The 27,437-nt window shown below is 40.6% G+C and overlaps 1 protein-coding gene across 1 annotated transcript in view; it reads right to left on the bottom strand.

The window, feature by feature from the left end:
* LOC124720368 (zinc finger protein 729-like) overlaps positions 1–27,437 on the bottom strand; it is a 116,767-nt gene that overhangs the window by 18,278 nt on the left and 71,052 nt on the right. The window contains exon 5 of the mRNA XM_047245696.1: positions 20,164–20,201. The gene's annotated coding sequence lies outside the window, so the exon portion shown is untranslated. The remainder of the gene's footprint in view (positions 1–20,163; positions 20,202–27,437) is intronic.

Raw genomic sequence — 27,437 nt, forward strand, 5'->3', positions numbered from 1 at the left:
TTCGATTACAGGAACACAATCAAGCTAATGATCAAAACCGAGAGGGAAGTAATGACCAAAGGAATCATTTTAATAATTCGTCTGATTATAGAGGAAGAGGTGGAGGCCACAGGTATAGGAACCATGGTGGTGAACGGCAATGGAGAAATGATTGGAGAAGGAGTGAAGAACCAAGAAATCATGAGAGAGGAAGGGATAGGCGAATGAATGATACAGTGCATATAGAAGAGGCGGAGAGACCGGAAAACTGAATGACACACTAGATGAGGTCTGGTCAAGAGTGAGAGCTAAAAGGACCAGAATAGACCTACTAAGACATGTTTAGAACATTTAGTTGTTAAACGGACATTTGAAAAAGGGGAATGTTTATTTGCATTGTATTTTCTGATGTATTATAACTAGAACTTCATATTTCATATCGACGATTACCTGAGAATGGGTGTAAAACCTGTAACAACTAATTTGTAATATAATAATTCATACGTCATTTGTTTATGTAATAATTTTTGATTGTATGTTGTGTGTGGCATTCAATATGGGCTATAGAGGATTATTGCTGCTTGATAAAAAAATTGTGATTTGGACAATGCCATGTTTGTGAGATGTAATAACCTCTTGTAGAATATTATTGTGGAGGCAGCCCACTACCGGAGTCGAGGGATTATTTGGTGAATTGTAATTTCATTAATTATTTACACTGTGTGTTTTGTTCAGATGTAATGATATCTAATTTTCCTTGCCAATTCTTTTACGCCTGAGGCTCCAAAGAAGTTTTCGAGGGCAGGGATGTAAGGGGTCCGTAGGCCCTTACTATAAGTTTGCACTCGGCACCGGTCGATAGGGCGAACAATCGATTGTGTCGTATTGCGAGAGCGAGTGTGGAGTTGAGTCAGTCCCATATTGCGGGCAGAGGTGTGTGGAGGCCAGTTGTTGTAATGCAAGGCTTTAACGAGAAAGGGAGTTGCCATCGCCGCGGTTTAACCCCTTTGTGCTAAAATAATACCGGGAAAGTGAAGAAGTATTATTACTCAAGTGATTAGTGATATTCTAGTGCCGATATTTTGGTTTCGCGTCTACCGCGCCGGCATCTCTTTGGATTGCAATGTTGGATTGCAGTGATCGATTAACGTGTGACGATAATGAGAAATGAAGAGGCCTGTGCTGAGATTAGCCGTATTTAGATATGTATGACGAAGGCAGTGGCTGTCTCCTCCTTTTGTGCTTTTGAGACGAATATAGGTTCGTGATTAGTGAAACTGTGTTGGTGTTTTTCTTGTTACCAGACATTTCATTATTACAGCATTTGAGAAGGACGAACTGGAAAGTAACAACTTCCGTAGCAGTCAATTCCGATTGCCAGCCCCATTAGGTACACGGTCACATTAATAATAATTATTGGGCTGCTATTCGATCAGATCAGGTCGGGTCGAAATAAATCGGAGGTGTTACAAACTCTCATTATGTTTTGTTACTATTGTATCAGTAGGAGGTTCTACTTACTTTTTGAAACATCTATGCACAGCACTCTCTCAGCATTTGCATCTTGACAATGACTGATTAAGACGTCGACTGTACATATTAAAAACAAAAAAGAAATCTCACTGCTAAGCATCCGATTTTCTATATTCAGTTAATTAACTTTTTGTCCATGGTAAACTGTAACGTGAGTGCTGATGATGAAGATATTGACACAATTTGCTGTTGTTGCTACGGTATTCCAGAAAATGTAATGAGAACAGTGTCAGTAAATATGTGTAGAGCAAGTGGCTCTGAGACAATTATCAGCCACATCACCTAAATGTCCGAAGCCCACAAGCATATATGTAAGATGACGATGATGCCTGATGATCTATATCTACATGGTAACTCTGCAATTCACGATTAAGAGGCCTGGCGGATGGGCATCGAACCATAATTTTTTATTTACTTCTCTACCATTCCACTCTCATTGCGAGCAGGGTTACACTTTTCCATGTGAGCTCTGATTTCTCGTAATTTACTATGATGATAATTTCTCCCTACATAGATGGGCGCCAACAAAATATTATCAAACTCTGACGACAAAATTCGTGTTTGAAATTTCACGAAAATCTCTGGCTCTAGCGAAAAACGCCTTTGTTCTAATTACCGCCATCCCAGTTCATGTATCGTATCCATAGCACTCTCTCCCTGATTTCGTGATAATACAAAAACAGCTGCTATCCTTTAAATTTCTTTGATGTCCCACACCACACTGCAATACTCCACAAGAGGACAGACAAGCCCGGTGTAAGCAGTTTCTTTAGTAGACTTGTTACATTTTCCAAGTTGTCTGCCAAAAAACCAATCTTTGGTTTGCTTCCTCCAGAGCATTATCTATATGAATGTTATGATTTAATTTACTCATAAGTGTAATCCCTATGTATTTCGTTGAGTTCACAGCTTTTAGGTTTGTATGATTTATCGTGGTAACGAAATTTAGCACATTTATTTCAATACTCATGTGTTTTACTTCATACTTTCCACTATTTACAGTCAAATGTCATTTTTCACATCTTAAAGACATCTTTATCACTTCACAATTCGTTTTGATCATCTGATGACTTTACAATAAGGTAAATGGCAGCATAATCTGCAAACAATCAAAGAGAGCTTCTCAGATTGTCTCTTAAATCGTGTACATAGATCAGGTACAAGAAAGGGCCTATAACACTTGCTTGGGAAACGTCAGATATTACTTCGATGACTTTCTGTCAGATATTACGAACTGTTACCTTCCTGGTACAAAATCACGAATAAGTGCAAACAACTAGGATGATACTGCAGGGGCACACAACGTAATCGGAAATCACTTGTGAGGAACAGAGTCAAAAGCTTTCTGTAAAACAAAAAATATGGAATCAATGTAATATCATCTGCCCAAATCAGTCATTATTTTGCGAGAATAAAGAGCTTGTTGTGTTTCACAAGAATTATGTTCTCCAAATATGTGTTGGTTATTTGTCCATAAATGATATCTTGAAGGTCATTCACAATGTTCAAACAGATTATATTTTCCAAAATCCTACTGCAAAGTGACGCTAGTGGTATGGGGGGGCATTTCATCGGATTACTCCCATTTCCTTACTTGGGTTCCGGTCTAATTTGTGCTACTTTCCTGTCTTTGGGTACTGATCTTTCTGCAGTTGAAGAGTTGCATATGACTGCTAAGTATGGAGCTATTGTATCAGCATATTCTGAAAGGAATCTGGGTGGTGTATAGTCTGCCCCAGGGGCATTGCCTTTCTTAACGTGGGTGGTGTACAGTCTGCCCCAGAGGCATTGCCTTTCTTAACGTGGGTGGTGTAGTCTGCCCCAGAGGCATTGCCTTTCTTAAGTGTTAAGCTACTCCAACACATTTAGGATACCCACTTCTAAGTTACTCATATAGGCAGTTATTCTTAATTAGAATTCTGGAATATTTTGCTTTTCCTGTGAAGGAATTGATACAATCCGTCTTCAGTAACTCGCTTTAGCAGCACTGTCGTCAATAACTTTACCATTGTTATCGTGCAGTGAAGGTATTAATGCACCTTGTCAATTGTATACTTTACATACAACCAGAATTTCTTTGGGTTTTTTGCCAGATTTCGACACCGAGTGTCGTTCTGGAAACTATTAAAAGCCTCTCTCATTGAAGTTTGCACTAAATTTCGAGCTTCTGTAAAACTTCGCCAATCCTGTGGATTTTGCATTCTTTTAAATTTGGCATGTGTATTTCATTGCTTCTGAAACACTGGTCTGACCTGTTGTGTGTCAGTACCACTTATTAATTTATTTGATATGTATCTCTCAGTTATTACTTATTTTACTTTAAACCACATCTGGACTATGCTTAGAAAGACTTATCTGAAGGAGTGGAAACTCTCTCTTTGGGATGTGTCAAGTGAATTTTTATCTGCTTTTTCAAGGGCATGTATTATGCGTTTATCTTGGAGAGTTTTGATGTTACAGTATTCACTCTTGTGAACTTTTCATGGCTCAACAACATTGTGGTCACTAATCCCTGTACCTGTTACGCTCCCTGTTTGGCCATGGTTATTAAGATGTCAAAGATGTTTTCTCAACCATTTACACTTTCAGTGCGTTTCTGAACTCACTCTGCAAAATAATTTTCAGACACACCATTCAGTTGGGTTTTCGAGGACGCTTTATGCCTACCACTGACATTGTATTTTCGCCAATATATCGAGGGTAGACGAAAGTCCCCACCAACTCTAATTCTACGAGTGGCATATCTATTTCAAATGACAAGTTTTCTTTGAACTGTTCAGCATGTTTCATCGAAGTCAGAGCATTGGTGAAGGGAACTTATTAATTTATTCCAGTTCGTAGGTGTAAGCTCCACCCGTACTTATCGCACTGTATAGGCTTTCACAGTCAGCATCCCCATTAGTTAAAACTTATGGCCTGAGAGGCCATGGTCAATCTGTAAAACTACTACTTCCTGACGTTTCGTTACCAACTGCGGGTAGCAGTGAGTCAATGACTGGCTGCCAGGCTATGGAGGTCCCAACATTGCCTGTCCAGGATTTATTTGGCGCTGAGCACTATGGGACTTAACATCTCAGGTCATCAGTCCGCTAGAACTTAGAACTACGTAAACCTAACTAACCTAAGGACATCATACACATCCATGCCCAAGGCAGGATTCGAACCTGCGACTGTAGCGGTCGCGCGGTTCCAGACTGAAGCACCTTCCAGTATGATAATGAGTTTCACGAACAAACAGACGGCGTGGCCATGGGCAGCCCTCTGAGTCCAGCTGTTGCTAATCTTTTCATGGAATTTTTTGAACAGTAAGCACTGCAGTCAGGCAGAAAAAGTCCTTGAAAGTGGTGTCGGTACGTGGATGGGACTTTTGTGATATGGAATCACAGTGGAGAGGAACTGTACGGTTTCTTGGTGTATCTGAATAGTATTAATCCAAAGATACAATTTACTATGGAGAAACAGAGAAATGGCAACTAAATTTTTTGGACGTATCAGCAATTAAACAGGCAATGGGATTCTAGGACATAAGGTGTATACAAAAGAAACACACATCGACTAATACCTCCATAAGCATTCGAACCATCATCCCAGGAAGAAGAGAGGTGTCATTAAAACATTGGTGGACAGAGCTAGTAAGTTTATTTTCAAGTTGATCTAAATCATTTACGAATGGCTGTTAAGAAAAATGGATACGCCGACAACGACATCGAGCGAGCACTTCATCCTAGAAGAAAAGTATGTGACAACATGCAGCAACAACTGTCAGCTGGAAAAGTTTTTCTTCCATTTATTCACAATATTACGGACTGTATTGAGAAAGTTTTGGCCAACTGAACACAAAAGGAACTGTAGACTGGGATATACCGACAATCAGCTGTACCGAAACATGTTTTTAAGGAAGGTGGTCATGAAATAAAATTTAGTGAGACAAGCGTGTTAGCCAGAACATCGATTATTATGCACGTATGTATAGGAAAGCTATAGAAATTCTGGAACATCACAACGATTTCATCACAAAAGAGGACGTCTTAAAGTTAGACAGGATATTGTGGTCGACTTTGTTCCAATGATGTGACGATCGATTACATTCATTCAAGAATAATGATGTTAGTCAGAGATAGACTTATAGTCTGCCCCACGTGACATATGTTGGTGCCCTCTATGCACACTATATAAATGGGAAATCCATGGCCTGGCAGCCATCGTTTACTCACCTCCGAAGATGTTGGCTGCAGTAGGCAACGAAACGTCAGGAAGAGGTAGTTTTACAGATAGACCATGACATCTGAGATCAGAACTTTTAATTCATCACTACCCTTACTACCTCACAGGAGCTATCTACTTAAATTTCACTACAAGGTAAACTACTCCGAACAGCAATGAACACTACACCACCAAATGTATTTCATCTATTCTTTGCGAACATGCTTAGGTCTCTTCAAAAATTTCGGCTGAACTTATTTAAATACCTATAACGATTTGAGATTCAGTGCTTTCTGTTAGCACTTTGAGCCCTCGTTCTTTTCTAATGCAACTACGACAATTTACAGCTACGATACTTACTGTGTTGTATCTACCCTCTTTCGGTGTTCTACTTGCAGCCTTTGAAACTGAAGCACTTTCTGCACTTACTAAATACCCTCTAATTTTAAAAAAAACCCAGTCCCCTCTACACATCCGCATACTCATGGAACTGCTTCCTTTGTGTAGTGGACTCCTGAACCATTTAGCTGAATCTGTAAATCCACCACCTTCTGACGCTAGTTGGGGAATCTGCAACCTACACAGCTGCAGAACTGTCTGGGACTCTGATTCAGACTTCACTCCACTCTGTATAGAAGAACCACCTTCAGTTCTGCCCATGATGCTTCAGATGGTGAGCTATGCCTTCATCTCGCACACAAGACTGGCAGTCTTTACTAGCTAGTCACCTGAAACCTGAGAGAACCTCTTCCAATCCAATGTGGCACATATTGTTAGCACCAACGTGAGCCACCACCTACTGCTGGCTATTCCATGTCTTTCATGGCATCCAGAATCACCCATTTCTTATCTGTAAACACTCCTCCCAGTATGCACATTGGATTCCTTCCCCTCCTATACAGTCGTTTCTCTAAATGGTGCCATTACACACCTAACACCGGAGCTTCCAATCACCAGTAATACTGCCCTCTGTCCTGCCTTGCACACTGAGAGGCTTTCTCTGGAACATGGCAAGCGACTTCATCTGGCTCATGGATTTCATCAGCCATAGACAGAAATCAAATTGTTCATCAGACGAACTGAGCAGGCTCTCCGATCAGCAACATGGAAATTCTTTCACTGCCACCCACACACTGGAATGACTTCCCACTCGACCACAAATGAGAGGTTCAAATGGCTCTGAGCACTATGGGACTTAACATCTATGGTCATCAGTCCCCTAGAACTTAGAACTACTTAAACTTAACTAACCTAAGGACAGCACACAACACCCAGTCATCACGAGGCAGAGAAAATCCCTGACCCCGCCGGGAATCGAACCCGGGAATCAGGGCGCAGGAAGCGAGAACGCTACTGCACGACCACGAGCTGCGGACCAAGTGAGAGGTCAATCTCAGTATAGGCAGTACCCAAGGTGACCGCAGCAGTGGACCAAGTGGTGGACAACACTACCTGGAGCTGTGAGCGAAGAATCACCAACTTCGTTCACATCTGAACACAGCAATTACTATATCTGTCCATACCAGAGTTGGCATAAATAAACAGACATATACGAAGTATAGGAGTTGAAGGTAAGGAACACAGACAACATTTAAAATAAGTCGCTTCTTATGAAAACATGTCAGCTCTCAGTACTCTGGTGTACTACTGCTGGTACTATGAGAGCTTCCACTGGATTGGGCGATCTAAGCGCTGCAAGTAACACAAAACAAAGGAGTGATGCAATTCAGCCAGTGGTTCTATGGACCACACAGTTTATAAAGCTTATAAATGTGCCTGATAAATACACACATGTGCACAAAATACGGGATTTTAAGCAAAATAACAATAATAACAATAACAATACCATTAAAACTATAATAGTAGTAGATGTCGCGAAAATATACTTACAGCAATTGATAAATAATTCGCTCACTTGTGACAAACATCGAAAGGATAAGGACGTCAAGTCATGCATCAAAAGTCCCCATTGTGAGTCAATTTAAGTATTAATGCTGACGAACAGAGAAAATGAGCAATTAAGCTTCTAACAAACACTATATGCTTTCCTTGAAGCAAAGGTGAAGTCGTTGCAGCAGCAGGCGTCTCGTGTCAACATAATGCTGTTCAATCAAATCTACTGTTTGAATACCAGTGGGTGTAAGCATGTTACTGTCAGTGTAATATCGAATAGGGAGTTCTAGTATGTGGAATTTCTTGAAAACCATCGATTTAGTGATGAAAAAGTAATATTCGCTTTGCATCAATGACACTGACAATGCAATGTCTCAAAGCAGATGTCAGCCTTGTTCCACAGAAAAGTTTGTTCTCCCCTGATGTTACCAGGTGATCATACCATCTCTGTAGGGGATAGAGTTGGTACAGTTAAAATATTTAACAACAGAGGGAGCGCAGACCTACAGGAGCTGATTTTTAACATTTTAATGAAATGCGGTACAGGATGAGCTAGAGTGTTGGCAAAGATGGCAGTCACATATACTACAAGTAATTTACTGTCGATAGCTTGCCAAAATCTCCACTCATTGGAAACTACCATAGCTCGACTCCATGATGCATTCCGTGCATTGATGGAAGTGGAAATGTATGAATCATCATTACCAGATGTGGGCACTGAATTACGATCTAATTTAAGTTTGTTTATATACCCAGCTGAAAGCAAGAGTTTATAAAAACCCTCCATTTCAAAGTACATAAACAGTTACCACTATAACCAAGTGGACGAAACAGTCTCACCACAAGGGTTTTTAAATGACTGGTCCTGCAGTGATGAAGGTAGAAACCTGAAGAACGAGACGAATGGACCATTACTTCCTGATATTAGAGGTGCTTTGGTTATTGGGGTTTCATGCTGCGGAAAATAATTACTTTTTACACTGTTGACATATCCTGTGGGAGTCCACTTAGAGCATGTATATATTTTTCAAAAATTCTGTTTCAATCAAAATATCAGCTACTGCAGGAGATTTTGCATGGAGTTAAGGTACTAACATACTAAACTGCCAACAAAAGCAGTGATATTCCACCACCTGAAAACGTAAAACCAAACAGCATATTCATTTTTGGCAACATCTCTGTGGAAAATCAGGATATCCGCCGACATTTCTCCTTAGCTCGGCACATGGAAGTGAATATAATTTATTTGAGTGAGACATACTTAAGCATACCAAAGCTGTTGGTCTGGGATACACCAACCTTATAACAATCGAACAGGACAATCTGAATTTAAAGCATATTTTCCAAGTACATGTAGGAACTGACATGCCACTCAATGAATTCGTTATATGCGAGGATTGCTGGAGTAACTCTCAGTATAGCTTGCTGGTTACAGATCAAACTACTAAACTGAATGAGAGTCAAAACTTCAAAATGATTCTTCAAAAAGGCAATGCACCAAAACGCACCTGTCAGTATATTGTACACTATGTACAAATTTACACATGTTGCACATTCATTCAGAGGATGCAAAGCACGTGCGTTCGACAAAAAATGGAGGTAATCAACACTAAAGTAATGGAACTGAATGCCTTGTCAAGGAAGGTGCTATGAATGGTGAGGTGTTGATTGCACAAATTCAACAATATGACCTGTGCATCAACGAGAAAATTGAAGGAGTCAATGTAAAACCAACGCATATGTGGAACAAGAATGTGATAGCTAAGGCACTTCACGCCCATCACCACCGACTGTCTCAGAATATATGTAAGTTGTAAACTGTCTCAAAAATGGATGAGTATGCAGCAGCATGTTGTCAAAGGAGTGTAATGTTAAAAACTGGGGTGTGGAAGACAATTTGACAGAAGTTACTTTCGTGAAAGTTAGGTCAACTGCAACGAGACCAGTGTCCCTCAGCAACATTTCAGCCAGTAACTGACAGGCTGAAAGAGCTGTCATGGACTATGGATGAAACCAGAAACAGGAGGAGGAGGAGGAGGAGGAGGAGGAGTGCCGAGTTAAGAAAGAACATATGAGGTCATCAGGGCAAAACCGTATTTGTTAGGTAAGCACTCAATATGTTTAAGCAAGAAGGCTATAAGAATTGGGAACAAGGAATCTGAAAGATTGCCTAATCTGTTACAGTTAATACTTTTGAAAATGTCGACTGTTAAAAATATACCCTGAAACTAGAAAAACACGTGGTCCAATATCACATATGACCAACGCATGTAAAACCCCAAAAGGATGAATGGAAGTCTCATAGAGCGACAAATACAGGATTTTAACTGAACCAGCATTAGCAGCTCCACCTAGTGCAGGTAAAATAGTCAAAGTTCAGCCTGAAACACTAAACAGTCTACATCTAGAATATATAAATTATGGTAACTAAATGGAATCATAGATCGATTACGACTGTTTACAGCTTTAGCTGGTGAAGAGATTGCAGATCACATGAACAAAATATTATCGATCTTACCTGGGCTACGAAAATTATGCATCGTCGAGTAAGTGTGGAGAGAGTTGTTCATGAGCTTTACAGACCTGCATGCAGAATATATCTGATAATACGAGGAATGGATTATGCATGGCAGACTGATCTCTTGGATATGCAAAACTACTTACAATCAAATAATGGCGTCAAGTACGTCTCGCAGTCACAGACATATTCCAATTTCGCTTGGGCCTTACCTTTGAGTGTAAAGACAGGGAAGGAGGTTTGAGAGGTTTCTGACAGTTGTTGCAGACAGGACTAAATCGACTGTCCATCAACCTTGAAGACAGATGATGGAAGTGAATTTTACGATAGACATTTCAAAGCATAATTCGAATTAAGTGGGATAAACCACTACTCAACATTCTCATATTTGGAAACTAGTATTGCCAAATGGTTGAACTGGACCATCAAAAATGGAATGTGGAAGCAATTTAATCTTCAATGTATGTGCAAATGGCTGAACATACAGCCAAAAATCATCGACGAGTATAATCGCATTATTCACCACAGAATTAAGAGCAAACCTATTGAAGTCACAAAGGAATTACAGGTAAGCTTTGAACCCATTATGTTCCTCATTGAGCAGGTCATATGATGTCAAAGGAACAGGGCATTGATGAAATGGCTTAGTTTCTCATCAAAGCTCAACAGCTGAGTGAACACCCACAATTTGCTATGTAATTCGAAAAGCAAAGCTGAAACCATGCAGTAGTGTGAGATGAGTGCTATGAAACGTATCAACAAAGTCGGACGTGGTATTCTCGAGAATCTGCCATCAGAAGTGTATATCTCTGGATACAATTTCTGTGGAGCTGGAACAAAACTAAAATAGCACCTAGCTTATGGTGATAAGGGCTTTAATGCATTGGACAATGTATACAAAGTGCACATCATTGCCTACACTACAAAGATCACCGTATTGCAGAGCAAATATTCATTGATAAGGCTACACAGGTATGTCAAGGAACAGATATTCATGCAGCACAAGCTATTTCTGAATATGTGGTTGATACGGCAATGTTTGCTCGAACTTAAATGGGGTACTGGACTAACCTTCAAGCATTACTGAATTCAGTTCACTGTATACTAAAGAAGAGGAAAAGCCTATGGGATATTTAAAAAATTGGTGAAAGCTGCAAACGGTGCCTTTCGGCAGAAAGAAGGAAGGAAATGATGTGGTAAAACGCCCACATTCCTACAAAAATCAAAGACAGCTTGTGGAATAATTATGTTTCTGATACCTGCATTTGCTGGGCTGTCAGCTACTGGTTTCATTAGCTAGGAGAGCTGATATAATTCAAGCAGTACAGAACGCCCGAAAAAGCGAAAAGTAATTACAAGCAGCTGAAAGGCATAATATGACCATGGAGGCCATTGCTATAGGTAAAGGCCTATATTTACATGGCTTTGGTTGTACATAAAGGCCCACAGCAATGATACTGGAAAAAAGGATTAATAACACAGATCTGGTTAAACTCGTCAGCAAACTTACAATCACGAGATTTTACTGTGTGTTTATAAAGGATACATTGCCTAAGACAATGTGGAAACCCAAGAAACATGGAACTGTCAATTTAGATGTTGTTTGGGGTATGGAGCTCTTGGTGATTTAAGGCCACCTGAAGAACTGTGTTGTCACTTGACCAATAGGAACCAGCTGATGTACAATGTTCGACGCTACCATGACTTCAGTTCATACCTCTGAGGATATTTCTGCATGATATTTTTCCTGAAAATTGCATAAAAACAAGCAGTATGCAAGTCTCCACGTCATTTGAATCTGCGATGAAATTATGTTCACTCTAATCCTAATTGGTTTAAATTGAAAGCAAACTACTTTCCTCCAATATATGTGCAGGGGGTAGCGATGTACAGCATTGACTGGCTGGAAACATACGAAAGCATAGCTAACGTCACTGAATTAATAATAAATTGCATCTAGAGAATTGGGAAGTTGTGTCAATGCCTCTTGGCACTTGCAACACTGACAATTCATATGTATACTTGAAACGTTTTGTTAAGGGATTTGAGGTATGAGGTGAAGGCAAACGTTAATATGTTTAAATCAAAGATAGACACAAAACACATTGCGGACTTCAGTCACAAATATTTAATAGGATGGCTACTAGGTTTCTCAGAGGGACAAGTGATGGTGCATAATACTGATAAAATTTTTTAGTTATGAACTGGTGAACCGACTGCCAGTCAGTACAATTCGTGTAGAGTGTAATATTGTAATGAATTTTGTACCTCGACAACAGATTAGTCCATATTATGTATGCGTTTTTTCCTATAGTGAGTCTTGCTTACAAAAGTGAAGAAAATGACGTCCACAACGAATATGGGCTGCTACATGAAGCCAAGGTGGCGAAGGGTTCACAACCATCAGGAATGTGGCAGGTACTGTGAAATTAAGCTGTAAAGCAGAAGCCAAAAGTGAACTCCACGAGGTAACTGAAATGAATGGCATGACCCATACTAGAAGATAAGGGAGTCATGGAATAAAAGGGAATAAGATGAGTGGTCAGGCGTCAAAGGGAAACGGCATGCCTATCCACTGAGGAGGACATCATGCCAGTATGACTAGTTGTTCAGGATATTCTGCATAGACTCTCAACCGGGCTCGCGTAAAAGCCACCAGTGGTGAAACATATTCCATGATGATGGAGTGTGTTAAGACAGCAAATGATGAACAGAAGTGCAGAGGAATGAACTAAACACCCACAGTCTAGTTATGAATGGACATGGGATAAAAAAATGGAGGAGGGTGGTCTGATCCGCTCCCCTGGAAGTACCACTTATGAGATGTAGGACACTGAGGAACTGGGTACCATGTACAGCCAGGTAAGAATACATGGGAGGACCAAGTAAGTTTCCTATCAGATATTAGCTACAGGAATTTTCTAGTTTCGATGAATGGAAGAACGAAAGGTGCAAGATGTAAAGATGGTGTAAGAAACTCATTACGCAGCCAAATATTCATACAAAAGGTTTTGGCAGTGGAAAAGTGAAAGCCACTGTCCATGCTTCACGAGAAAAGAAGATAGGAACGACGCTGAAGACGCCACAAATGGAGACACGTTTGTGTGGAACTGTAACAGAGTGTAAAATCCTTGGCGAAAAGGGAGCTGAGACGCCTGTTGGGTGATTCCATAATATGGTTGCTTGGGATAGCAAAGACAATGATACCCAGGACGAGCATTCAGGCAACCCGTTTTCGTGGATAAATGTGTGTGACAAGTCAAACCATATAAACCTTGAGACAACTTTGTCTTTCAAAACTTCCTCTAGTAAATGGGGCAGACAGCTTCTAAAGCCCCACATGTATGGACTACAGAGGATACCAGCCCTCTAGCAGATGTATCAAGACGATGGTTCAAAATGTGGAGAGCATATCTCCCCAAGCGAATCATATCGCTGCATGCCTCAGTCCACCAGGGACCAAGACACACTACAGTAAACTTGAAGTGCACGGTGGGGAACATTCTTCGGCGATAAGGATAACATTTGGAAGATACTTTACGTGGTCTTCGCAGCTGTATAAAGGTCGTGAGGGAGGGGTATAGCCTCCAGTCGGCCTTAGGATGTCAAAGTTAGCGTAAGGAGGGCTATGCGTGAAGTGTTCAGTGAATTCGAAAGTAAAATTCTATGTACCGATTTGACAGAAAACCCTAGGAAGTTCTGGTCTTACGTTAAATCAGTAAGTGTATCGAAAAAGCATATCCTGACACTCTGGGATGACGATGGCATTGAAACAGAGGATGACACACGTAAAGCTGAAATACTAAACACCTTTTTCCAAAGCTGTTTCACAGACGAAGACCGCACTGCAGTTCCTTCTCTAAATCCTCGCACGAACGAAAGTATAGCTGACATCGAAATAAGTGTCCAAGGAATAGAAAAGCAACTGAAATCATTCAACAAAGGAAAGTCCACTGGACCTGACAAGATACCAATTCGATTCTACACAGAGTACATGAAAGAACTTGCCCCCTTTCTAACAGCCCTGTACAGCAAGTCTCTAGAGGAATGGAAGGTTCCAAATGATAGGAAAAGAGCACAAGTAGCCCCAGTTTTCAAGAAGGCTCGTCGAGCAGAAGCGTAAAACTATAGGCCTATATCTCTGACATCGATCTCTTGTAGAATTTTAGAACATGTTTTTTGCTCGTGTATCATGTCATTTCTGGAAACCCAGAATCTACTCTGTAGGAATCAACATGGATTCCGGAAACAGCGATCGTGTGAAACCCAACTCGCTTTATTTGTTCATGAGACCCAGAAAATATTAGACACAGGCTCCCAGGTAGATGCCATTTTCCTTGACTTCCGGAAGGCGTTCGATACAGTTCCGCATTGTCGCCTGATAAAGTAAGAGCCTACGGAATATCAGACCAGCTGTGTGGCTGGATTGAAGAGTTTTTAGCAAACAGAACACAGCATGTTGTTCTCAATGGAGAGACGTCTACAGACAAAGTAGCCTCTGGCGTGCCACAGGGGAGTGTTATGGGACCATTGCATTTCACAATATGTATAAATGACCTAGTAGTGTCTGAAGTTCCATGCAGATGATGCTGTAATATACAGAGAAGTTGCAGCAATAGAAAATTGTAGCGAAATGCAGGAAGATCTGCAGCAGATAGGCACATGGTGCAGGGAGTGGCAACTGACTAACATAGACACACATAATGTATTGCGAATACATAGAAAGAAGGATCCTTTATTGTACGATTATATGATGGCGGAACAAACACTGGTAGCAGTTACTTCTGTACAATGTCTGGGAGTATGTGTACGGAACGATTTGAAGTGGAATGATCATATAAAATTAATTGTTGGTAAGGCGGGTGCCAGGTTGAGATTCATTGGGAGAGTCCTTAGAAAATGTAGTCCATCAACAAAGGAGGTGGCTTACAAAACACTCGTTCGACCTATACTCGAGTATTGCTCATCAGTGTGGGATCCGTACCAGGTCAGGTAGACAGAGGAGATAGAGAACATCCAAAGAAGAGCGGCGCGTTTCATCACAGGGTTATTTGGTAAGCATGATAGCGTTACGGAGATGTTTAGCAAAATCAAGTGGCAGACTCTGCAAGAGAGGCGCTCTGCATCACGGTGTAGCTTGCTGTCCAGGTTTCGAGAGGGTGCGTTTCTGGATGAGGTATCGAATAAATTATTGCTTCCCCCTACTTATACCTCCCAAGGAGATCACGAATGTAAAATTAGAGAGATTCGAGCGCGCACGGAGGCTTGCCGGCAGTCCTTCCTGCGAACCATACGTGACTGGAACAGGAAAGGGAGGTAATGACAGTGGCACGTAAAGTGCCCACCGCCACACACCGTTGGGTGGCTTGCGGAGTGTAATGTAGATGTAGAAATTTGCCAATAGGATTTGCACTCAGGTGGGGTAGGAGTCGGCGCATGGATGCACACAGGAAGTGATCACTTGAATATGTGTCAGAGGGAATGGGTCATTCCAGGTTGATACAGCGCGCGCCGCTATCATGTGATCTTGTTTTGAGCGCGCACTATAATCGACTATAGTTCGCTGTTCTAGTGCTGGTGGGGTTCCGGTGGTGATTTGCTATTGTTCGTGGTGGCTGGCGGAAAGTGAGAGGGTAGTCGGTTTCTGGATATTGCACGGAACGTGAAGTTCGCTCTGCCTGACCTGCTGGTGACTAGCGCTAAGGTGGTTGTACCTCGCAATATGAGCAGAGTGGTCTGGGGCGGATCAACTCGCTGCTGTGCTGGCCATGCGGTAGTGATTAATTGGCGTCGGGGTACTTGTTCTGCCTGCCTGTCCGATGTGGAGGTCCGGTGGGGTCCTGTGATACTCTGGCCTGGAGACAACCAGTTGCTAAATTTTGGAGTCGTATGCCAGGTTAGGGTGTGAGCTCGGTTGGCTCGTCAGATTTTCCGCTGGAAGCTCCAGCTGCGGTTTCTGAACTTCATTCTGATGTGGTACGGCGTTATTGGAAGTTTATGCTGTGTGTGTGTGTGTGTGTGTGTGTGTGTGTGTGTGTGGCACATTACGATATTCATTCGTACTAATTTATTTGCTCAACTGGAGTATGTTTTGTTTATACCACTGAGTGGGTTGTTACCCACGCGGTCTGCTCAGCGTAACCTTTGGTGGTGCCTGTATGTTCCTTTTGGAAGGAATTCATGTAGGTGGATCCTGTTACCTGCCCGGAGTTGCATTCATGTATGGTATATTTGGCATTTGACATGTTAGGTAAAGTCTGCCTAAGGATGGCGGTTTTGGACAGTATACGCATAGTGAATTACTTCTGCTTAGTATATATGGTCTTCTGGGACCTGAACAACACGATCTCGTCAATTTTGTTTGTGTCACAGCATTTAGTGGTATGTTCTGTATTTTTATCTTACTGTGTTATTATTAACTTGGTGGAATAGTCGCGTTTGGTGTTGTTAAGGCACTTCTAAGACTGTGGTTTGACTATTTATGTGTGCTTGGCTTTTATTGTTTTGTTTATTAAGATTTGTGTGTGTTGGCTTCTGGCACCTGTTAAGAGCGCCTGAGTTAATGGCGCTGTGGTTATCATGTGCTGTCGGGATGTTATATTGTTATTCCATTTTTGAATTTTATCTTGTGTTGATATTATCTGTCGTGTGTTACAAAACATAACCAACATGCGTAAGTCATGGGCAGTTGTGGGAGGCATGTTGGGGAGCTCTCAGCATTTATTTCGGGGACTGTTTCTAGTGGGAAGGCTCTGAAGTGTGAGAGCTCGGCCATCTGTGATTGTGTTGGGAGTTGCCCTTGCCCTTTGGTTGTATCAAATTATTATTTTGTTATTATATTTATTGGTTGTGTGTTGCGCTTCTTTTATTTTATGGTGCCAAGTGCCATTATCTTTCTCAAAGTTCTTTTATATAAATGATTTTAAATTGTAATGCCAAGTTAACTTATTATTGGATCTTGGTCTGTGGTGTAAAATCTTTTGAAGCACCATTGTAATTTGTTCTTGCAGAATAAATTTCTCTTATTTTATGGTGCCAAGTTGCCATTATTATTAACGTTTTTTAGTTTATTGCTGCTCTTGATGTTTTCCATATTTAAGGTGCCAACTGTCATCATTCTTAAAGGTTTTTGTAAATGATCTTAAGTTGTATTGCCAAGTTAAATTATTATTGGATTTTGTCTCTCGGCTAAACTCTAAAAGCTGTTTGGGGATTATTGGGTGGAAATCCTTGGATAGTTGTCCTATAAGAACACACATTCCAAAGATGACAGGCGAGCTGGACAGTGCAGAACGAGAAGTCCAAACGGTAAGAAATGTGCATGGAATCTGAAAGGAACGTGGGTGCTCTAGTGGTAAGAGATGATTCAGAAGGTCAGCTAAGAGGGAACCTCTTGGACAGGTTCTCTAAGAGCCCCAAAGCAGATGGTGGGCAGTGAAGTTGCCAAGCAGCAAAAAGGAGTGAGGGAGGTGACCAAATGAGCTAGGGTAAGTCCGACTTGGTAACAGCAAATGATGGAGAGGTGCAGATGTTGCAAAGAGAAAAGGTGAAATGAGGAAGGGCAATGCTGACTGCAACAGCTAGCAGTCGCATGTTAAATGAGATGGATGGCCAGCATGGCTCCCACATGAGGTGGAATGCTGTCCTTGGAGGTAAAGGTCACAGAGGACCAGAAAGAAATATGAAACGTCAAATGGGTTGTGAGGATAAGTTTTCTTCTTGGAAGCAGAAAACAAGCGGACACTGCAATTCCAAGAGCAGCTGTAACCCCTCCTGGGACCTAATGCCATGAATTTTCCATTGCAGAAGTCATAATGGGGATTGGGGAAGAGGGAACAAATGAAGATTAGTCACCTTGGTGGCTGCTGAGTGCAAGCCTTCAAAAATCCACTGTTACAGGGGGAAGAGGCTGAAGAATCCTGTTCCATGAGATCTACAAACATGTTGGCACTCTCCCTGGGTCAGTCTGAATTCCACAGCAGAAAATCAGTAGGCAGTGGGCACCAGCAAAATGGAGGTCAGCCAGGTAAGGGTACATATGCCAACACCACTGAAGTCAGGGAAGGAGAAGACCATTTGTTTTTGTTAAAGTTCTTAGAACTTTCTAGTTGACGGATGAAGAGTATGTTTTTAGCTGTAGAAAGTCTTTGCAGGAGTATTGCTTTTGTCCTGTCAGCCTGATAGTTGTGTAGCACGTGATTCCGCCACCAAATGTAAAGATCTGATTGCTTGTTGCGTAGCTGTAGTAGGAGACAGGGATGCTATTGTGACCTGTATGATTTCACTACTGCAACACTGACTTGAAGTTGGAAGTCTTCGTGGGCATATCCTCCGTTATGCACGGCATAGCAAAAATGGTACTGTAAATGCCAGATGGAAAATACACGGATTTTGACTAGCTAACAATTTCAAGTGACAGGGTGGGGTTTAATGGCCTTCAATCAGATCTCCTGGATGCTTGCTCATTAAGACACTTGAGACATTCACGGGATTACAATTGATACAGCAGAGAGGAGGCGAACAGCTGCCCTCCTGAGCATCTCTGCCAAAAGTAACACACTTGGCCATGTTTTGACTGGATAAACGTTTTATTATAATGTTGACACTTGTACGAACGCATCTGGTTTGGAATGTATGGTTGGACTGTGATTACTTCACAGCCTCCCTTAATCTTTGAGGCAAAAACTACTCGAGCAAATGGTAGAAAATGAGTGCATGTGGGTCCACAGCTCATGGTCGTGCAGTAGCGTTCCCGCTTCCTGCGCCCGGGTTCGATTCCCAGCGGGGTCAGGGATTTTCTCTGCCTCGTGATGACTGGGTGTTGTGTGCTGCCCTTAGGTTAGTTACGTTTAAGTAGTTCTAAGTTCTAGGGGACTGATGACCATAGATGTTAAGTCCCATAGTGCTCAGAGACATTTGAACTATGTTTTTTTTTTTTAGTGCATGTGGGCATTAAGTTTGCATCCATCTTTATCATAAATGAGAAAAATTTCACAGAGTCTCCAACTGCAACACCTTCCAGAATAAGGCATGCATTAACTGTAGCAAAGAAATGACCCTCTTCAGTATGTGACACCATGAGGAACCAAGGTGCATTTGGGAGGGCCTTCAAATCTATAGCCTCATTTTGTTTGTTTATGTTTATGTTTAGTAGACACACGCTAAGATGGTGATTGATACATTGCAAAAGAATCCCCCATGATTGCCAACATTTCCAATGGCATGCTCTTTCCAACTGGGAACCCCCTCAGAAGGGGATTCACCCACCGTAAATGATTGTTCGCACCTCAGGTCACACCCCCCAAACTCCTGACAGAGGGACCAATTGGCATTTGGGAAGGTAACAGCTCAGTCACTCACCTTTCTGGGCCTGATCTGTATCAGAGGGTACGAGAACCCTACCCGCTGACCTGGAGCTGCCAATTATGCATTACCTTGTCACCTGTAATGTGTCTGACGAATGGGACAGCCTTCAGGGACACACCAGGACGAAGGAGAAACAAAGAGAATGCGGATTCACCAGTTAAGTCTCCACGGCCTTACTGAAAGTGGCACCAGCTACTTATGTTTCTTCTTGATGGTGGTCTGTAAACCACTACAAGCTTGTGCATTACCTGAGCACCACTGTGGCACCGAATTGAGAGAGGTGTTCAACACTATATTCATTAATCTGAAAGGCTGGGAATCAGCTCCAATATTTGGATATATAGCCATTCACCCTTTCTTATAACTTGTTCTACTGCAGTATGATATTAGCTTGTGCCCATCAAGATGAATCTGTTGAATTTAAGTGATTTCATGTGACATTCTGCATTAAACACAATACAGCTGCTGATATGCCACCTGAACTTTTATTTTCCTGTATGGATATCAGACATTTGCTCTATTTATCTAGGAATAGTCACACAACGGTTGTTGCAAAGAATAGTATTAATGAATCAATACAGTAGTGCATTTTATAACTGAAGTACTCTCACAATTAATAAACAAAAATTTATATTTCTGAAAAAGTTCTGCAGTGAATTATGAAAACTTACCTTGCACTATCAGATGCACATCTTATTGAGGTTTCCACCTGAAATATTTGAAGAAATGGCCAGTGATTTACAACTGATGAGACAGTAAATACATAGAATTCTATTAACGCCCACCAACATGTGATTGGTCCACAAAATGCTGTAAGTTAGGCTTGAAAATATCATTTAAGAGGACGTGATAAACTGTTGCAGTTAATGAAACAGAATGTTAGTAAGAATTCATTCTCCATTTTCTCACTGTCTTCAGTACTGTAAATAACTACACAAGCCAGTAATTTGGTTGTAGCCATACTTCCTACTAGATACTTCACAAAGGAAAGTGACCAATAACATCTTTAATCTGTTATGCACTTACACTTTGTGTAAAGTTTTCTTTCACTTTTTTCCTGTTATGAAAACTGCCATGCACTGACAGATGAATCCATCATTGTAAGTGACACATTTGGACCTTTGTGCTCTGGGCAGCCCAGACCAACTTGCAGACGTGAGGAGTGACTCCTAAACCCAACCTTAAGTTCACACCCAGAACTACATACAGGCTTGGACCATTAAATATACAAACATTAATAAATATTGGCAAACTCAAAATAGTTTCACACATTGTAAATGGACAAGTTAAAATTGGCATTACAAAATATCACATTCACAGATGAAGAAATACCACAATCAGAGAACTGTAGATTCTTCACAAAGAACACAGGGAAGAAATTCGCGAAACTACTACAGAACTAGGCTCTGCATTCATAAATGGCAATTATGTTGCAAACGGTGCCAAATTTTTTGGGAGGACAACGGTTCAATCCCACACCCGACCATCCGGATTTAGGTTTTCCATGATTTCCCTAAATCACTCCAGGCAAATGCCGGGATGGTTCCATTGAAAGGGCATGGCCGACTTCCTTCCCCATCCTTTCCTAATCCAATTAGACCAATGACCTCGCTGTTTGGCCTCTTCCCCCAAACAATCCAAAATCCAAATTTTTCATTACCTCCAGAAGTCTCTCTCCCTGGAATAATTCAATATTTAGGTGAGAGGTACAAAATAATTAATGCACATGCACCAATAGATCAGGATAACAATGCAGAAGGTAAAACAGTCCTCAGAACAATGTTCAGAAACATCTGATGAAGTTCCAGAGGAAAACATACAGATTTTATTTAACTTTTATCCTCAGACTGGCACAGAATGGAGATGAGAACATTATCTGCCCAAACTGCTATTAAATGAATTTATTCACAACTGGAATTTTGACTGTTATGCCATTCTCAAGTGACAGCTTACTATGAACTAAGTCAGTGTTATTAAATGTCATGCCTAGTGCTTGGGGAGTGGATATTAAGATGTGCAGTATGACATGACTTTGATAGAAATTAGTACATGAAGTACTACCAATTTCTAGGCATACAGATTACAAAGACTCCCATCTTGTAAAGAAAATGGAATTTGTAAACATGGTTAACACAAAAGTATTACCTCAAAAGGAATTATAAAGGATTCAGACATCACACTGAGCTACCACTTGAGAATTGTACAACTGCCAAATTAATTTTGAATAAGTACATTCCATATCAGCCCTGGTAGAAAATGTTTTCATTTATGAATGTCTGCCTGACTAGATGTAAGAAAAAAGGAAAACTGCAAAGAAAGAGACATTTAGCATACACCACTAAAAAGATACGAGGACAACAATAATATGATTTGAGAATATCAGACAGCTTGTGTGCCAGTAACAAAGGACAATTCCGAAAAGATGATGAATTCCAGAGTCAGACATAGATATCTGTTGAAATTGACCACTACCACTGAATAATAAAAGTAAGATTCCTGGCCTAGAATAACTGATAACCATGTTCACATAAGATTCAATGAAATTCCATGAAAAGTTCAAGGAGACAACAGCAGAATTCTAAAATACAAGATATATCAGAGATGGCTTAGGACAGGATGGTCCTGTGAACGCCAAATTGATAGAGGACTAAAGGAGCAAAATACAATTGGAATACATCTGTAACATTTTAGAAGGCCTATGACTACAAAGCAAGAATGCTTTATTTAAAAATTCTTAAAGAATCTGAAATACAGAAGACAACACGGGTCTTCTTAAAAGAACTACAGCCTCATTTGAGATAAGAACAGACTATAGCCAAGGCAATGTACTAACTCCATTCTTCTTTCAGACTATACTACAAAAGTGAATATTGAACAGATGGAGCTGTTCTCAGAATCTACTACCAGAAGTTGAATACTACTTGGTTAGGAAATTGATAATTTCAAAATTGTTTGTTCAACTTTTGTAGATAATTTAGCAATGCTGACAATGTAGAGAAACCACAGAACAGAGAGAAAGAAAAACAGTGGGAAAAGCATGACTAGTCGTCTCCTCTGATAAGCAGCAGTGAAGCAGTAATGGGTAACTACAGGACTGCAACATCACTATCAAATATGAAGTGTGGGAGGGTCAGGGGAAGACAAATTTAAGGATCTATGAGAAGTCAAGTAGCCAAATGGTGGGGAAAATGGAACCACAAGAGGAAGACTATAAAAGATGGACTCTGCATTTCAGTTAACAGAAGATGTTTATAGTAAAAATTCATTCTCCAAAATTGCAGAACCTCCAACTTGCAAAGTACTTTTTTGGCCAAAATACACATCTGTATCACACAGAATACACATCTGTATCACAAATACTAATTTTAGAATCAACAAAAGATAGTGAAAATTACGAAAAAGATATTAGGAAACAGAATACCACCACAAACATTTAAATTCAGAAACAATACAGAAGTATAGATAAATATATAGGAAAATAACTGGAGACAAAATTTGGCATACAAGGTTAATGAGTCTTAGCATACTGAAAAGAAAACTCTGTAGCAGTACTAAAACCATTAAAAAATTTCAATGCCTTACAAGAGTGCACAAAGACCTACAAGAAACTTGTATAAATTAGCAAGATATTTAAAACCAAACCAAATACAGAAACAGGATTGAGTTGGTAAATTCTCCACAGCATAACAGTTCCAAAAAGACAAGATAGAAACTGAACGTCAGGTGCGTGGAAAGAAAAATGTGTACAGAAGGAGGAGTAGCATAAATAAATGTAAAACCTTAGCTGGCCTGTAATTGATCAGGAAAAAAAATTGTCCCATATTTGTAGTACCTTCTCAGTAAAGCATAGCAATCGTATATGTACTGCAAACAAGTTGCAGCAAGCAGCTCAAAGAGTCTCTGCAAATATGCAGATAACAGTATTTGGAGTGTTTTGTTAGGCTACAGCAGTGATCAGAAATATTTTGCAGTGGTGGTGTTATGCTTTCAGTACTGCTTGCATGCAGTCAAAAAAGAGCAATGCATTCAAGTGTCACTCCATCAAGAGCTGCACACTGCTGTGGTTACATATCTAGTGAACAAATACGATCATACAACAACAATGTACGTTAGTATTCCTTTAGCTCGAAAGTTTGTAACTTGCTTTGATGGTATGGTATCCAGTAACTACTATGACTGAGGTATTCACCCAGTGATTGTTTACTTGCAGAGAACTAGAAGTATAGCAAAACAGAACACTCGCTTGATGTGAGACAAGCTGTTTTGCATGTCTTCAAGATTGGGAGTACTTCTAGGGACTATGGCATATCACAACCACAAACAAGTGTGCACAGTCAATAGCAAAAACATGAAACAACAGTAACCAATAAGCCAAGGTCAGGTCATCCCTGAAGGGAGAGGAGGAAGGACAGAATGATTTGTACGCAATCAGCTGGTGTTCCAAGAGAAACATCTCAACAAAACTTGTGAATCCCTGTAACATGTTCATTGCACTGGTGCATTTCTTCTGCCAATTGAATCCAATGTTACTAGATAGAAATAGATTTCCTGCAGCACTGAATATATGGCCATTTTTAAGGCAACCGGGAATTTTGACTGGAACACTGGACTTGTTATATTAAATTTGAGTGTAACACACCTCAATTTTGGAGGCAGTTTTTTGAAGAAACAAATCAATTTTATAAACTGCAATATATGGTATCAAGTCTTTGTAAGCACCACTGGAAATTAATTTGAACAAATAATGAAGGTAACTGAAAATCTGTCATGCATTCAAACTTTCAAATATTATACGTGAGATAGTGATGTGAATCTACCATCAAATGCACAGGATTGATTGACACTGAACATTTCCCATTTAACACTGAAACATGAAAATCTATACATTTAATATTTTGCTCTGGTGAACTACGTTCCTTCTAAGTCAAGAGAAATGCCCTTAACCTACTATCCATTGGGGTTACTTTCCTGTGAGAAAAGGCCGACAACTGTGAGGCAGTATTTAAATTCACATTCATGTAACTTTTGCACTTGAATCTTTAAGCAATTTTAGGACTTTCCCAAGGTCAGTGCTATGATGGCAAGTAGAATTTTTGTCACACATTTAAACATAATCATAAACTCATTGACAAACAAAAGATGAATGCAGCCAAAATTAGTGAGGGACAGTAATAAACAAAGGATGCAACAAATCAAATATTCTAACTCTGCTGACTGATCTCTCAAAAAATCAGATGCATAGCCAACTGCTAATTTGTCACTTTCCTGCTATAAAATATTATTCACAAATATTATATAGAAAAACACTAAAATTGAATTCAACAGTACTATTTCAAACTGTGCAGCCCAACTTCAGGAGTTAAATAGAGCCCTGTATAGTTTCTCATTAATTAATTTTATAAAGACTGATTACAATAATGCTAAATAGTACTACATGTAAGCCAAAACTGCCACAAGCATAAACAATACATCAAACTGTACAGTGAATACATAGTTTGACTGGAACTCAACTGGATCCAGGGTATCTACAATTTGATTAGAACTACTCAATTAATTTGACCAGAGCTAAATGTACTCCACAATTCCATACACCAAAAGAGAGCATATTTTACACTACACCCTTATCCTTATCAAATGTGTATTAGATATGTTTTTGACAAATTAACTATTATGCAGTGTGATCAAGATGTGTCAAGTTCAATTGGTTGTAATTCAAACTTGGTAAGTGCTACGTAGTAACCTAAAGCACCATGTAAATGAGCAGGAAATTACAATCTTACCTGATATGACACGTTTGTTTGTATAGAAATATTTCCTTGTATTTAATTACTGTAACAGTTGCATATGATGGCAATTTATCATGATTTCACTGATAATTAATGTAATATTTATCTCAGAATGTTTCTTAAGGTTCTAAAGTGACCAGCATGGGAAGGTGCTTATCTCAAGCCAGGCTTCACAAAATCCTCACCAGAGTACCAACTAATCCAGGAGGTTAATTGAGGAAGGACGATGGGGAAAATACAGAGACAGCACATGAGACATTGGAACTGCTCCTCAAAACTCATTTTCCTCAATATGCTCTGGCGGATAACATAGAGCAGAATGCGACCCCTGAAAGACAATGGTTCTCAGGCACTCAAAGAGAGGACTGGGAATCAGCCAAGGAGTGTGTCAATTTCAGTAAAATCCAATGGGCGGTGGCAACATTCTAATTGGTCAAGTCACCTGGTCCAGATGGAATCTTTCCAGCTCTCTTAAAACAAACAGGAGAGTCCTCTGCTCGTTATTCCGGGTTAGCCTAGCAGTGGGAGTCATTCCCAATGCCTGGAGGGCAGTGAAGGTTGTCTTTATTCCAAAGCTAGGGAGAATTGATCATACGAAGGCCAAGGATATGAGACCCATCAGTCGAGTTAATGTACATGCTGGGGAGAGGAGGCAAACTAGGGCTCCTCTACATTCAAACTAACACACATAACCAGGTAAATCAAGTGAGACAGCTCTCCAACTATTTGTTGGGAGGGTGGAGAAAGCACTTTCCTTTCAAGAAACAGCCCTCTGCATCTTCCTGGGCGTCAAGGGGGCTTTTAGTAACACAAATTTTGATTCCATGGTTAGGTCAACAGAGGTGCATGACCTAGTGACCACTATATGTAGGTGGACTAGGGCCATGCTTAGTGGAAGGAGGGTAGAGGCCACATGATGAATGAAAAAATAGTAATTAACACCACTAGAGGTTGTCCAGGAGTTTTGTACACTTTATTGTGGAATCTACTGGAGAACGAACTTATTGAGGAACTAAATTACAGACAATGCTTTTGCCACGGATACGCAGATGACCTTGTCATAGTAATACCTGGCAAATTTGCTGACAAGGTTAGGAATATGGCACAAGGTGCACTGGACATAGTGCAAGACTGGTACATTACATAGGACCTAAACGTTAATCCTAACAAGACTGTTGTGGTACCAATCACGAAGAAGGACATCTAAAGCTTTTTGATGAAACTCTATCTGTGAAGGGGATAGTGAAATATCTAGAGATAATCTTAGATGAGAAACTAACATGGACCCTTCACATTAAGAGCATCTGCTCCACGGCGAATTGTACTCTAGTGAGTACCAGAAGGCCTTGTGGCAAAAACTGGGGCCTAAGATCCTGATGTATGCACTGGACACACACAACAGTGGTTAGACTTAGGATCTCCTATGGGGCCATAGTGTCGTGGAAGAATGTACAACAGCAGGCTGCAGCTAAGGAGCTTGCTAAGGTGCACAAACTGGCCTGCTTTGCCACAACAGGCAGCATTAGTAGCACACCAACCACTGGGATGTAAGTCATGCTGGACATGCCTCCACTACATCTTTGGGTTAAGATGAAGGCAGCAGCTGGTGCATACACACTCAAAACTGGTAAAAACTGGATCACATTGGATATCCAGACTCACATACTAAAATATAGGAATGGCTTGAGAAATGCCGCCTGACTATGTAACAACTCCCAACTGCTTCAACAAGCCTTACAATACAATAATTGGAAGCAGGGAGCAGTGGGAAAACAGTTTGACACCATGCAGAGGACACTGTCTGGTTCACTGATGGGTCAAAATCAGACCAAGGTGCTGGGGGCGGGGTGTACAGGGTTCAGCCAAAACTGGAGGGCATCATCTCTCTAGGAAAACTGGCCTTGGTATTCCAAGCTGAAATTACTGCAATCAAGGCGTGTGTGGAGGAGAATATATATAGGTGCTACAAGGATCATAGCATCTACATCTATTCAGACAGCAAGGTAGCCCTGAAATTATTGGGAGCTCCTGCAGCACAATATATTATTATTGCAGAATGTCACAGGGCTTTGGTGGAGTTAGCGGATTCAATAGCAAAAACTTAATATGGGTCCTTGGTCACTCAGGGATCAGTGGCAATAAAGAAGCTGACAGGTTGG

Source organism: Schistocerca piceifrons, chromosome 11, assembly GCF_021461385.2.
Source record: "Schistocerca piceifrons isolate TAMUIC-IGC-003096 chromosome 11, iqSchPice1.1, whole genome shotgun sequence".
Classification (NCBI taxonomy): Eukaryota; Metazoa; Arthropoda; class Insecta; order Orthoptera; family Acrididae; genus Schistocerca; species Schistocerca piceifrons.